Source organism: Megalopta genalis, unplaced genomic scaffold, assembly GCF_051020955.1.
Source record: "Megalopta genalis isolate 19385.01 unplaced genomic scaffold, iyMegGena1_principal scaffold0464, whole genome shotgun sequence".
NCBI classification, from domain to species: domain Eukaryota; kingdom Metazoa; phylum Arthropoda; class Insecta; order Hymenoptera; family Halictidae; genus Megalopta; species Megalopta genalis.
This window is the reverse complement of record NW_027476533.1, coordinates 165,001-177,500: the sequence shown is the minus strand read 5'-3', so window position 1 is coordinate 177,500 and position 12,500 is coordinate 165,001.

Below are 12,500 nucleotides of genomic sequence, written 5' to 3'. Positions count from 1 at the left end.
AGGAAAAAGTACATGGGTGATGCCATAGTCGTGGAAGCGCGTACGCTCACGCTGATCTTCTGACCGCCGGAAGCACGAAACCTCTGATCTGGGCAAAATCGGCAAGCCGAGGAAGAACGGACAGGACACATGCTGGACTGGCGAGAAAGCGTGTTCTTCCGCTCGCGCTAGGCATTTCGATTTCTGACACCTCTTGATTTAAAAAATCAGTTTTTTGATAGTTTTCTCTCTCCACTGGGCTATTCATTTTAGCCACAGTTTTCAATTGGTACGATTTGCTTCCAAATCTTACAGATGCATTTTAAAAAATTTTTCCATCGCTCGGACAGAAGAGTCGATTGCTCAGTGAGTACGAGTATACATACAAAGTGCATACGGGTAACCAACCCCGTAGGGCTTGCCACATATGGGCCATTCGGTCAAAGACACCGACCCGTGGCCACGCTGTGTGGAGAAAAGTCCGTAACGTAAACGGCACGAAACAGTCAGGACCGAAGCCCCGAAGGAGCTCTGAGACAGCTTCTCGACCGAGATCGTAGAATTGGCCCAAAACCCGCTCTGCTCCGTCCGCCTCGCACGGACCGTGTATCTCTTATAGATACCGAACGGCCGGCAAGGACGCCGGCGCCGCCGGCCGAATAGCACGCGCGCTTATGAGTGTAAACCGCCGCGGCAACAGACCGCCCGGCCGTGCTGTTGTAACATAGCGCGTGAACGAACGAAAAAAAAATTTATAGTAAACATTAAAATAAATTACATTACCGTAAACTAGACAAAAAATTACACATTTTTTCCCAATATGAAAATTTTCACAAACTTTTCAAAGTCCCATCGCATCGAGTAAACTTTTTTAATAACGCTTCCGCACGATTCTAAATGCTTAATCCATATGTGAAATCGTTCACTGATCACGAATATCGTATTTAAAAAAATTACAAAAATTTATTTTTCAAAATAATCAAAAAAAACCGAAAAATCACAAGAGTAAAGTACCATTATTTTAAACAATATGTCGTTCTAAATGCTTAATCCCTATGTAAAAAAGTTATCTAAGCAAGAATATGTAATTGAAAAAAATTAGAAAAATTTATTTTAGCCGTAAATCGAAAATAATGGGGACACCGGAGCTGTTCGAAGCGCCGAGACGCGCCGCGTACGGCCGAATATTTTCTAAGTCCCAACGTACCGATCAAGAGTAAAGTACCATTTTCCTACATTAGATTTCGTTCTAAATGCTTAATCCCTATGTAAAAACGTTAGTTAAGCAAGAATATCGTATTTTTAAAAAAATCTAATGATAGGATTTCCCAGAAAATTGAAAAAACCGAAAAATGTCAAGAGTAAAGTGCCATTTTCTGACATTAGATTTCGTTCTAAATGCTTAATCCCTATGTAGAAACGTTAGTTAAGCAAGAATATCGTATTTTTAAAAAAATCTAATGATAGGATTTTTCAGAAAATTGAAAAAACCGTAAAATGTCAAGAGTAAAGTGCCCTTATTTTAAACAATGTATCGTTCTAAATGCTTAATCCCTATGTAAAAAAGTTATTTTAGCAGGAATATGTTATTGAAAAAAATTAGAAAAATTTATTTTAGCCGTAAATCGAAAATAATGGGGACACCGGAGCTGTTCGAAGCGCCGAGCGCGCCGCGTACGCCCGAATATTTTCAAAGTCCCAACGTACCGATCAAGAGTAAAGTACCATTTTCCTACATTAGATTTCGTTCTAAATGCTTAATCCCTATGTAAAAACGTTAGTTAAGCAAGAATATCGTATTTTTAAAAAAATCTAATGATAGGATTTTCCAGAAAATTGAAAAAACCGAAAAATGTCAAGAGTAAAGTGCCATTTTCTGACATTAGATTTCGTTCTAAATGCTTAATCCCTATGTAGAAACGTTAGTTAAGCAAGAATATCGTATTTTTAAAAAAATCTAATGATAGGATTTTTCAGAAAATTGAAAAAACCGTAAAATGTCAAGAGTAAAGTGCCCTTATTTTAAACAATGTATCGTTCTAAATGCTTAATCCCTATGTAAAAAAGTTATTTAAGCAGGAATATGTTATTGAAAAAAATTAGAAAAATTTATTTTAGCCGTAAATCGAAAATAATGGATCGAGCGAATCGGTCGATTGCGCCGAGACGCGCTATGATGCAACAGACGAGCGATTGGAACGCCCGAATATTTTCAAAGTCCCAACGTACCGATCAAGAGTAAAGTACCATTTTCCTACATTAGATTTCGTTCTAAATGCTTAATCCCTATGTAAAAACGTTAGTTAAGCAAGAATATCGTATTTTTAAAAAAATCTAATGATAGGATTTTCCAGAAAATTGAAAAAACCGAAAAATGTCAAGAGTAAAGTGCCATTTTCTGACATTAGATTTCGTTCTAAATGCTTAATCCCTATGTAGAAACGTTAGTTAAGCAAGAATATCGTATTTTTAAAAAAATCTAATGATAGGATTTTCCAGAAAATTGAAAAAACCGAAAAATGTCAAGAGTAAAGTGCCATTTTCTGACATTAGATTTCGTTCTAAATGCTTAATCCCTATGTAGAAACGTTAGTTAAGCAAGAATATCGTATTTTTAAAAAAATCTAATGATAGGATTTTTCAGAAAATTGAAAAAACCGTAAAATGTCAAGAGTAAAGTGCCCTTATTTTAAACAATGTATCGTTCTAAATGCTTAATCCCTATGTAAAAAAGTTATTTAAGCAGGAATATGTTATTGAAAAAAATTAGAAAAATTTATTTTAGCCGTAAATCGAAAATAATGGATCGAGCGAATCGGTCGATTGCGCCGAGACGCGCTATGATGCAACAGACGAGCGATTGGAACGCCCGAATATTTTCAAAGTCCCAACGTACCGATCAAGAGTAAAGTACCATTTTCCTACATTAGATTTCGTTCTAAATGCTTAATCCCTATGTAAAAACGTTAGTTAAGCAAGAATATCGTATTTTTAAAAAAATCTAATGATAGGATTTCCCAGAAAATTGAAAAAACCGAAAAATGTCAAGAGTAAAGTGCCATTTTCTGACATTAGATTTCGTTCTAAATGCTTAATCCCTATGTAGAAACGTTAGTTAAGCAAGAATATCGTATTTTTAAAAAAATCTAATGATAGGATTTTTCAGAAAATTGAAAAAACCGTAAAATGTCAAGAGTAAAGTGCCCTTATTTTAAACAATGTATCGTTCTAAATGCTTAATCCCTATGTAAAAAAGTTATTTTAGCAGGAATATGTTATTGAAAAAAATTAGAAAAATTTATTTTAGCCGTAAATCGAAAATAATGGATCGAGCGAATCGGTCGATTGCGCCGAGACGCGCTATGATGCAACAGACGAGCGATTGGAACGCCCGAATATTTTCAAAGTCCCAACGTACCGATCAAGAGTAAAGTACCATTTTCCTACATTAGATTTCGTTCTAAATGCTTAATCCCTATGTAAAAACGTTAGTTAAGCAAGAATATCGTATTTTTAAAAAAATCTAATGATAGGATTTCCCAGAAAATTGAAAAAACCGAAAAATGTCAAGAGTAAAGTGCCATTTTCTGACATTAGATTTCGTTCTAAATGCTTAATCCCTATGTAGAAACGTTAGTTAAGCAAGAATATCGTATTTTTAAAAAAATCTAATGATAGGATTTTTCAGAAAATTGAAAAAACCGTAAAATGTCAAGAGTAAAGTGCCCTTATTTTAAACAATGTATCGTTCTAAATGCTTAATCCCTATGTAAAAAAGTTATTTAAGCAGGAATATGTTATTGAAAAAAATTAGAAAAATTTATTTTAGCCGTAAATCGAAAATAATGGATCGAGCGAATCGGTCGATTGCGCCGAGACGCGCTATGATGCAACAGACGAGCGATTGGAACGCCCGAATATTTTCAAAGTCCCAACGTACCGATCAAGAGTAAAGTACCATTTTCCTACATTAGATTTCGTTCTAAATGCTTAATCCCTATGTAAAAACGTTAGTTAAGCAAGAATATCGTATTTTTAAAAAAATCTAATGATAGGATTTCCCAGAAAATTGAAAAAACCGAAAAATGTCAAGAGTAAAGTGCCATTTTCTGACATTAGATTTCGTTCTAAATGCTTAATCCCTATGTAGAAACGTTAGTTAAGCAAGAATATCGTATTTTTAAAAAAATCTAATGATAGGATTTTTCAGAAAATTGAAAAAACCGTAAAATGTCAAGAGTAAAGTGCCCTTATTTTAAACAATGTATCGTTCTAAATGCTTAATCCCTATGTAAAAAAGTTATTTAAGCAGGAATATGTTATTGAAAAAAATTAGAAAAATTTATTTTAGCCGTAAATCGAAAATAATGGATCGAGCGAATCGGTCGATTGCGCCGAGACGCGCTATGATGCAACAGACGAGCGATTGGAACCCCCGAATATTTTCAAAGTCCCAACGTACCGATCAAGAGTAAAGTACCATTTTCCTACATTAGATTTCGTTCTAAATGCTTAATCCCTATGTAAAAACGTTAGTTAAGCAAGAATATCGTATTTTTAAAAAAATCTAATGATAGGATTTTCCAGAAAATTGAAAAAACCGAAAAATGTCAAGAGTAAAGTGCCATTTTCTGACATTAGATTTCGTTCTAAATGCTTAATCCCTATGTAGAAACGTTAGTTAAGCAAGAATATCGTATTTTTAAAAAAATCTAATGATAGGATTTTTCAGAAAATTGAAAAAACCGTAAAATGTCAAGAGTAAAGTGCCCTTATTTTAAACAATGTATCGTTCTAAATGCTTAATCCCTATGTAAAAAAGTTATTTAAGCAGGAATATGTTATTGAAAAAAATTAGAAAAATTTATTTTAGCCGTAAATCGAAAATAATGGATCGAGCGAATCGGTCGATTGCGCCGAGACGCGCTATGATGCAACAGACGAGCGATTGGAACGCCCGAATATTTTCAAAGTCCCAACGTACCGATCAAGAGTAAAGTACCATTTTCCTACATTAGATTTCGTTCTAAATGCTTAATCCCTATGTAAAAACGTTAGTTAAGCAAGAATATCGTATTTTTAAAAAAATCTAATGATAGGATTTTCCAGAAAATTGAAAAAACCGAAAAATGTCAAGAGTAAAGTGCCATTTTCTGACATTAGATTTCGTTCTAAATGCTTAATCCCTATGTAGAAACGTTAGTTAAGCAAGAATATCGTATTTTTAAAAAAATCTAATGATAGGATTTTCCAGAAAATTGAAAAAACCGAAAAATGTCAAGAGTAAAGTGCCATTTTCTGACATTAGATTTCGTTCTAAATGCTTAATCCCTATGTAGAAACGTTAGTTAAGCAAGAATATCGTATTTTTAAAAAAATCTAATGATAGGATTTTCCAGAAAATTGAAAAAACCGAAAAATGTCAAGAGTAAAGTGCCATTTTCTGACATTAGATTTCGTTCTAAATGCTTAATCCCTATGTAGAAACGTTAGTTAAGCAAGAATATCGTATTTTTAAAAAAATCTAATGATAGGATTTTTCAGAAAATTGAAAAAACCGTAAAATGTCAAGAGTAAAGTGCCCTTATTTTAAACAATGTATCGTTCTAAATGCTTAATCCCTATGTAAAAAAGTTATTTAAGCAGGAATATGTTATTGAAAAAAATTAGAAAAATTTATTTTAGCCGTAAATCGAAAATAATGGATCGAGCGAATCGGTCGATTGCGCCGAGACGCGCTATGATGCAACAGACGAGCGATTGGAACGCCCGAATATTTTCAAAGTCCCAACGTACCGATCAAGAGTAAAGTACCATTTTCCTACATTAGATTTCGTTCTAAATGCTTAATCCCTATGTAAAAACGTTAGTTAAGCAAGAATATCGTATTTTTAAAAAAATCTAATGATAGGATTTCCCAGAAAATTGAAAAAACCGAAAAATGTCAAGAGTAAAGTGCCATTTTCTGACATTAGATTTCGTTCTAAATGCTTAATCCCTATGTAGAAACGTTAGTTAAGCAAGAATATCGTATTTTTAAAAAAATCTAATGATAGGATTTTTCAGAAAATTGAAAAAACCGTAAAATGTCAAGAGTAAAGTGCCCTTATTTTAAACAATGTATCGTTCTAAATGCTTAATCCCTATGTAAAAAAGTTATTTAAGCAGGAATATGTTATTGAAAAAAATTAGAAAAATTTATTTTAGCCGTAAATCGAAAATAATGGATCGAGCGAATCGGTCGATTGCGCCGAGACGCGCTATGATGCAACAGACGAGCGATTGGAACCCCCGAATATTTTCAAAGTCCCAACGTACCGATCAAGAGTAAAGTACCATTTTCCTACATTAGATTTCGTTCTAAATGCTTAATCCCTATGTAAAAACGTTAGTTAAGCAAGAATATCGTATTTTTAAAAAAATCTAATGATAGGATTTTCCAGAAAATTGAAAAAACCGAAAAATGTCAAGAGTAAAGTGCCATTTTCTGACATTAGATTTCGTTCTAAATGCTTAATCCCTATGTAGAAACGTTAGTTAAGCAAGAATATCGTATTTTTAAAAAAATCTAATGATAGGATTTTTCAGAAAATTGAAAAAACCGTAAAATGTCAAGAGTAAAGTGCCCTTATTTTAAACAATGTATCGTTCTAAATGCTTAATCCCTATGTAAAAAAGTTATTTAAGCAGGAATATGTTATTGAAAAAAATTAGAAAAATTTATTTTAGCCGTAAATCGAAAATAATGGATCGAGCGAATCGGTCGATTGCGCCGAGACGCGCTATGATGCAACAGACGAGCGATTGGAACGCCCGAATATTTTCAAAGTCCCAACGTACCGATCAAGAGTAAAGTACCATTTTCCTACATTAGATTTCGTTCTAAATGCTTAATCCCTATGTAAAAACGTTAGTTAAGCAAGAATATCGTATTTTTAAAAAAATCTAATGATAGGATTTCCCAGAAAATTGAAAAAACCGAAAAATGTCAAGAGTAAAGTGCCATTTTCTGACATTAGATTTCGTTCTAAATGCTTAATCCCTATGTAGAAACGTTAGTTAAGCAAGAATATCGTATTTTTAAAAAAATCTAATGATAGGATTTTTCGGAAAATTGAAAAAACCGTAAAATGTCAGGAGTAAAGTGCCCTTATTTTAAACAATGTATCGTTCTAAATGCTTAATCCCTATGTAAAAAAGTTATTTAAGCAGGAATATGTTATTGAAAAAAATTAGAAAAATTTATTTTAGCCGTAAATCGAAAATAATGGATCGAGCGAATCGGTCGATTGCGCCGAGACGCGCTATGATGCAACAGACGAGCGATTGGAACGCCCGAATATTTTCAAAGTCCCAACGTACCGATCAAGAGTAAAGTACCATTTTCCTACATTAGATTTCGTTCTAAATGCTTAATCCCTATGTAAAAACGTTAGTTAAGCAAGAATATCGTATTTTTAAAAAAATCTAATGATAGGATTTCCCAGAAAATTGAAAAAACCGAAAAATGTCAAGAGTAAAGTGCCATTTTCTGACATTAGATTTCGTTCTAAATGCTTAATCCCTATGTAGAAACGTTAGTTAAGCAAGAATATCGTATTTTTAAAAAAATCTAATGATAGGATTTTTCAGAAAATTGAAAAAACCGTAAAATGTCAAGAGTAAAGTGCCCTTATTTTAAACAATGTATCGTTCTAAATGCTTAATCCCTATGTAAAAAAGTTATTTAAGCAGGAATATGTTATTGAAAAAAATTAGAAAAATTTATTTTAGCCGTAAATCGAAAATAATGGATCGAGCGAATCGGTCGATTGCGCCGAGACGCGCTATGATGCAACAGACGAGCGATTGGAACCCCCGAATATTTTCAAAGTCCCAACGTACCGATCAAGAGTAAAGTACCATTTTCCTACATTAGATTTCGTTCTAAATGCTTAATCCCTATGTAAAAACGTTAGTTAAGCAAGAATATCGTATTTTTAAAAAAATCTAATGATAGGATTTTCCAGAAAATTGAAAAAACCGAAAAATGTCAAGAGTAAAGTGCCATTTTCTGACATTAGATTTCGTTCTAAATGCTTAATCCCTATGTAGAAACGTTAGTTAAGCAAGAATATCGTATTTTTAAAAAAATCTAATGATAGGATTTTTCAGAAAATTGAAAAAACCGTAAAATGTCAAGAGTAAAGTGCCCTTATTTTAAACAATGTATCGTTCTAAATGCTTAATCCCTATGTAAAAAAGTTATTTAAGCAGGAATATGTTATTGAAAAAAATTAGAAAAATTTATTTTAGCCGTAAATCGAAAATAATGGATCGAGCGAATCGGTCGATTGCGCCGAGACGCGCTATGATGCAACAGACGAGCGATTGGAACGCCCGAATATTTTCAAAGTCCCAACGTACCGATCAAGAGTAAAGTACCATTTTCCTACATTAGATTTCGTTCTAAATGCTTAATCCCTATGTAAAAACGTTAGTTAAGCAAGAATATCGTATTTTTAAAAAAATCTAATGATAGGATTTTCCAGAAAATTGAAAAAACCGAAAAATGTCAAGAGTAAAGTGCCATTTTCTGACATTAGATTTCGTTCTAAATGCTTAATCCCTATGTAGAAACGTTAGTTAAGCAAGAATATCGTATTTTTAAAAAAATCTAATGATAGGATTTTCCAGAAAATTGAAAAAACCGAAAAATGTCAAGAGTAAAGTGCCATTTTCTGACATTAGATTTCGTTCTAAATGCTTAATCCCTATGTAGAAACGTTAGTTAAGCAAGAATATCGTATTTTTAAAAAAATCTAATGATAGGATTTTTCAGAAAATTGAAAAAACCGTAAAATGTCAAGAGTAAAGTGCCCTTATTTTAAACAATGTATCGTTCTAAATGCTTAATCCCTATGTAAAAAAGTTATTTAAGCAGGAATATGTTATTGAAAAAAATTAGAAAAATTTATTTTAGCCGTAAATCGAAAATAATGGATCGAGCGAATCGGTCGATTGCGCCGAGACGCGCTATGATGCAACAGACGAGCGATTGGAACGCCCGAATATTTTCAAAGTCCCAACGTACCGATCAAGAGTAAAGTACCATTTTCCTACATTAGATTTCGTTCTAAATGCTTAATCCCTATGTAAAAACGTTAGTTAAGCAAGAATATCGTATTTTTAAAAAAATCTAATGATAGGATTTCCCAGAAAATTGAAAAAACCGAAAAATGTCAAGAGTAAAGTGCCATTTTCTGACATTAGATTTCGTTCTAAATGCTTAATCCCTATGTAGAAACGTTAGTTAAGCAAGAATATCGTATTTTTAAAAAAATCTAATGATAGGATTTTTCAGAAAATTGAAAAAACCGTAAAATGTCAAGAGTAAAGTGCCCTTATTTTAAACAATGTATCGTTCTAAATGCTTAATCCCTATGTAAAAAAGTTATTTTAGCAGGAATATGTTATTGAAAAAAATTAGAAAAATTTATTTTAGCCGTAAATCGAAAATAATGGATCGAGCGAATCGGTCGATTGCGCCGAGACGCGCTATGATGCAACAGACGAGCGATTGGAACGCCCGAATATTTTCAAAGTCCCAACGTACCGATCAAGAGTAAAGTACCATTTTCCTACATTAGATTTCGTTCTAAATGCTTAATCCCTATGTAAAAACGTTAGTTAAGCAAGAATATCGTATTTTTAAAAAAATCTAATGATAGGATTTCCCAGAAAATTGAAAAAACCGAAAAATGTCAAGAGTAAAGTGCCATTTTCTGACATTAGATTTCGTTCTAAATGCTTAATCCCTATGTAGAAACGTTAGTTAAGCAAGAATATCGTATTTTTAAAAAAATCTAATGATAGGATTTTTCAGAAAATTGAAAAAACCGTAAAATGTCAAGAGTAAAGTGCCCTTATTTTAAACAATGTATCGTTCTAAATGCTTAATCCCTATGTAAAAAAGTTATTTTAGCAGGAATATGTTATTGAAAAAAATTAGAAAAATTTATTTTAGCCGTAAATCGAAAATAATGGATCGAGCGAATCGGTCGATTGCGCCGAGACGCGCTATGATGCAACAGACGAGCGATTGGAACGCCCGAATATTTTCAAAGTCCCAACGTACCGATCAAGAGTAAAGTACCATTTTCCTACATTAGATTTCGTTCTAAATGCTTAATCCCTATGTAAAAACGTTAGTTAAGCAAGAATATCGTATTTTTAAAAAAATCTAATGATAGGATTTCCCAGAAAATTGAAAAAACCGAAAAATGTCAAGAGTAAAGTGCCATTTTCTGACATTAGATTTCGTTCTAAATGCTTAATCCCTATGTAGAAACGTTAGTTAAGCAAGAATATCGTATTTTTAAAAAAATCTAATGATAGGATTTTTCAGAAAATTGAAAAAACCGTAAAATGTCAAGAGTAAAGTGCCCTTATTTTAAACAATGTATCGTTCTAAATGCTTAATCCCTATGTAAAAAAGTTATTTAAGCAGGAATATGTTATTGAAAAAAATTAGAAAAATTTATTTTAGCCGTAAATCGAAAATAATGGATCGAGCGAATCGGTCGATTGCGCCGAGACGCGCTATGATGCAACAGACGAGCGATTGGAACGCCCGAATATTTTCAAAGTCCCACCGTACCGATCAAGAGTAAAGTACCATTTTCCTACATTAGATTTCGTTCTAAATGCTTAATCCCTATGTAGAAACGTTAGTTAAGCAAGAATATCGTATTTTTAAAAAAATCTAATGATAGGATTTTCCAGAAAATTGAAAAAACCGAAAAATGTCAAGAGTAAAGTGCCATTTTCTGACATTAGATTTCGTTCTAAATGCTTAATCCCTATGTAGAAACGTTAGTTAAGCAAGAATATCGTATTTTTAAAAAAATCTAATGATAGGATTTTTCAGAAAATTGAAAAAACCGTAAAATGTCAAGAGTAAAGTGCCCTTATTTTAAACAATGTATCGTTCTAAATGCTTAATCCCTATGTAAAAAAGTTATCTAAGCAAGAATATGTTATTGAAAAAAATTAGAAAAATTTATTTTAGCCGTAAATCGAAAAGAAGTCTGTTCGTTTCTCTGTCTCTCTCGCGCGATCGAACTATCGATGTTTCCCGACAAACTATTGGAAGTTTAATTAAACTTTATACATGAAATTACTCGTTTTGATCCCCGCTACACAGCCGTATACTTTTTATAATTTTGTGGAATCGGGAACCTTGAAATATTTATCATAACGCGGATCGACTGTCTCTGTCTCTTTCTAGATCGGAAGAATCGATGTTTCCCGGCAAACTATTGGGAGTTTAATTAAACTTTATACATGAAATTACTCGTTCTGATCCCCGCTACACAGCCGTAAACTTTTTATAATTTTGTGGAATCGGGAACCTCGAAATATTTATCATAACGCGGATCGACTGTCTCTGTCTCTTTCTAGATCGGAAGAATCGATGTTTCCCGGCAAACTATTGGGAGTTTAATTAAACTTTATACATGAAATTACTCGTTTTGATCCCCGCTACACAGCCGTATACTTTTTATAATTTTGTGGAATCGGGAACCTTGAAATATTTAACATAACGCGGATCGACTGTCTCTGTCTCTTTCTAGATCGGAATAATCGATGTTTCCCGGCAAACTAATGGGATATTAATTAAACTTTATACACGAAATTACTCGTTTTGATCCCTGCTACACAGCCGTATACTTTTTATAATTTTGTGGAATCGGGAACCTTGCAATATTTAACATAACGCGGATCGACTGTCTCTGTCTCTTTCTAGATCGGAAGAATCGATGTTTCCCGGCAAACTATTGGGAGTTTAATTAAACTTTATACATGAAATTACTCGTTTTGATCCCCGCTACACAGCCGTATACTTTTTATAATTTTGTGGAATCGGGAACCTCGAAATATTTATCATAACGCGGATCGACTGTCTCTGTCTCTTTCTAGATCGGAAGAATCGATGTTTCCCGGCAAACTATTGGGAGTTTAATTAAACTTTATACATGAAATTACTCGTTCTGATCCCCGCTACACAGCCGTATACTTTTTATAATTTTGTGGAATCGGGAACCTCGAAATATTTATCATAACGCGGATCGACTGTCTCTGTCTCTTTCTAGATCGGAAGAATCGATGTTTCCCGGCAAACTATTGGGAGTTTAATTAAACTTTATACATGAAATTACTCGTTCTGATCCCCGCTACACAGCCGTATACTTTTTATAATTTTGTGGAATCGGGAACCTCGAAATATTTATCATAACGCGGATCGACTGTCTCTGTCTCTTTCTAGATCGGAAGAATCGATGTTTCCCGGCAAACTATTGGGAGTTTAATTAAACTTTATACATGAAATTACTCGTTCTGATCCCCGCTACACAGCCGTATACTTTTTATAATTTTGTGGAATCGGGAACCTCGAAATATTTATCATAACGCGGATCGACTGTCTCTGTCTCTTTCTAGATCGGAAGAATCGATGTTTCCCGGCAAACTATTGGGAGTTT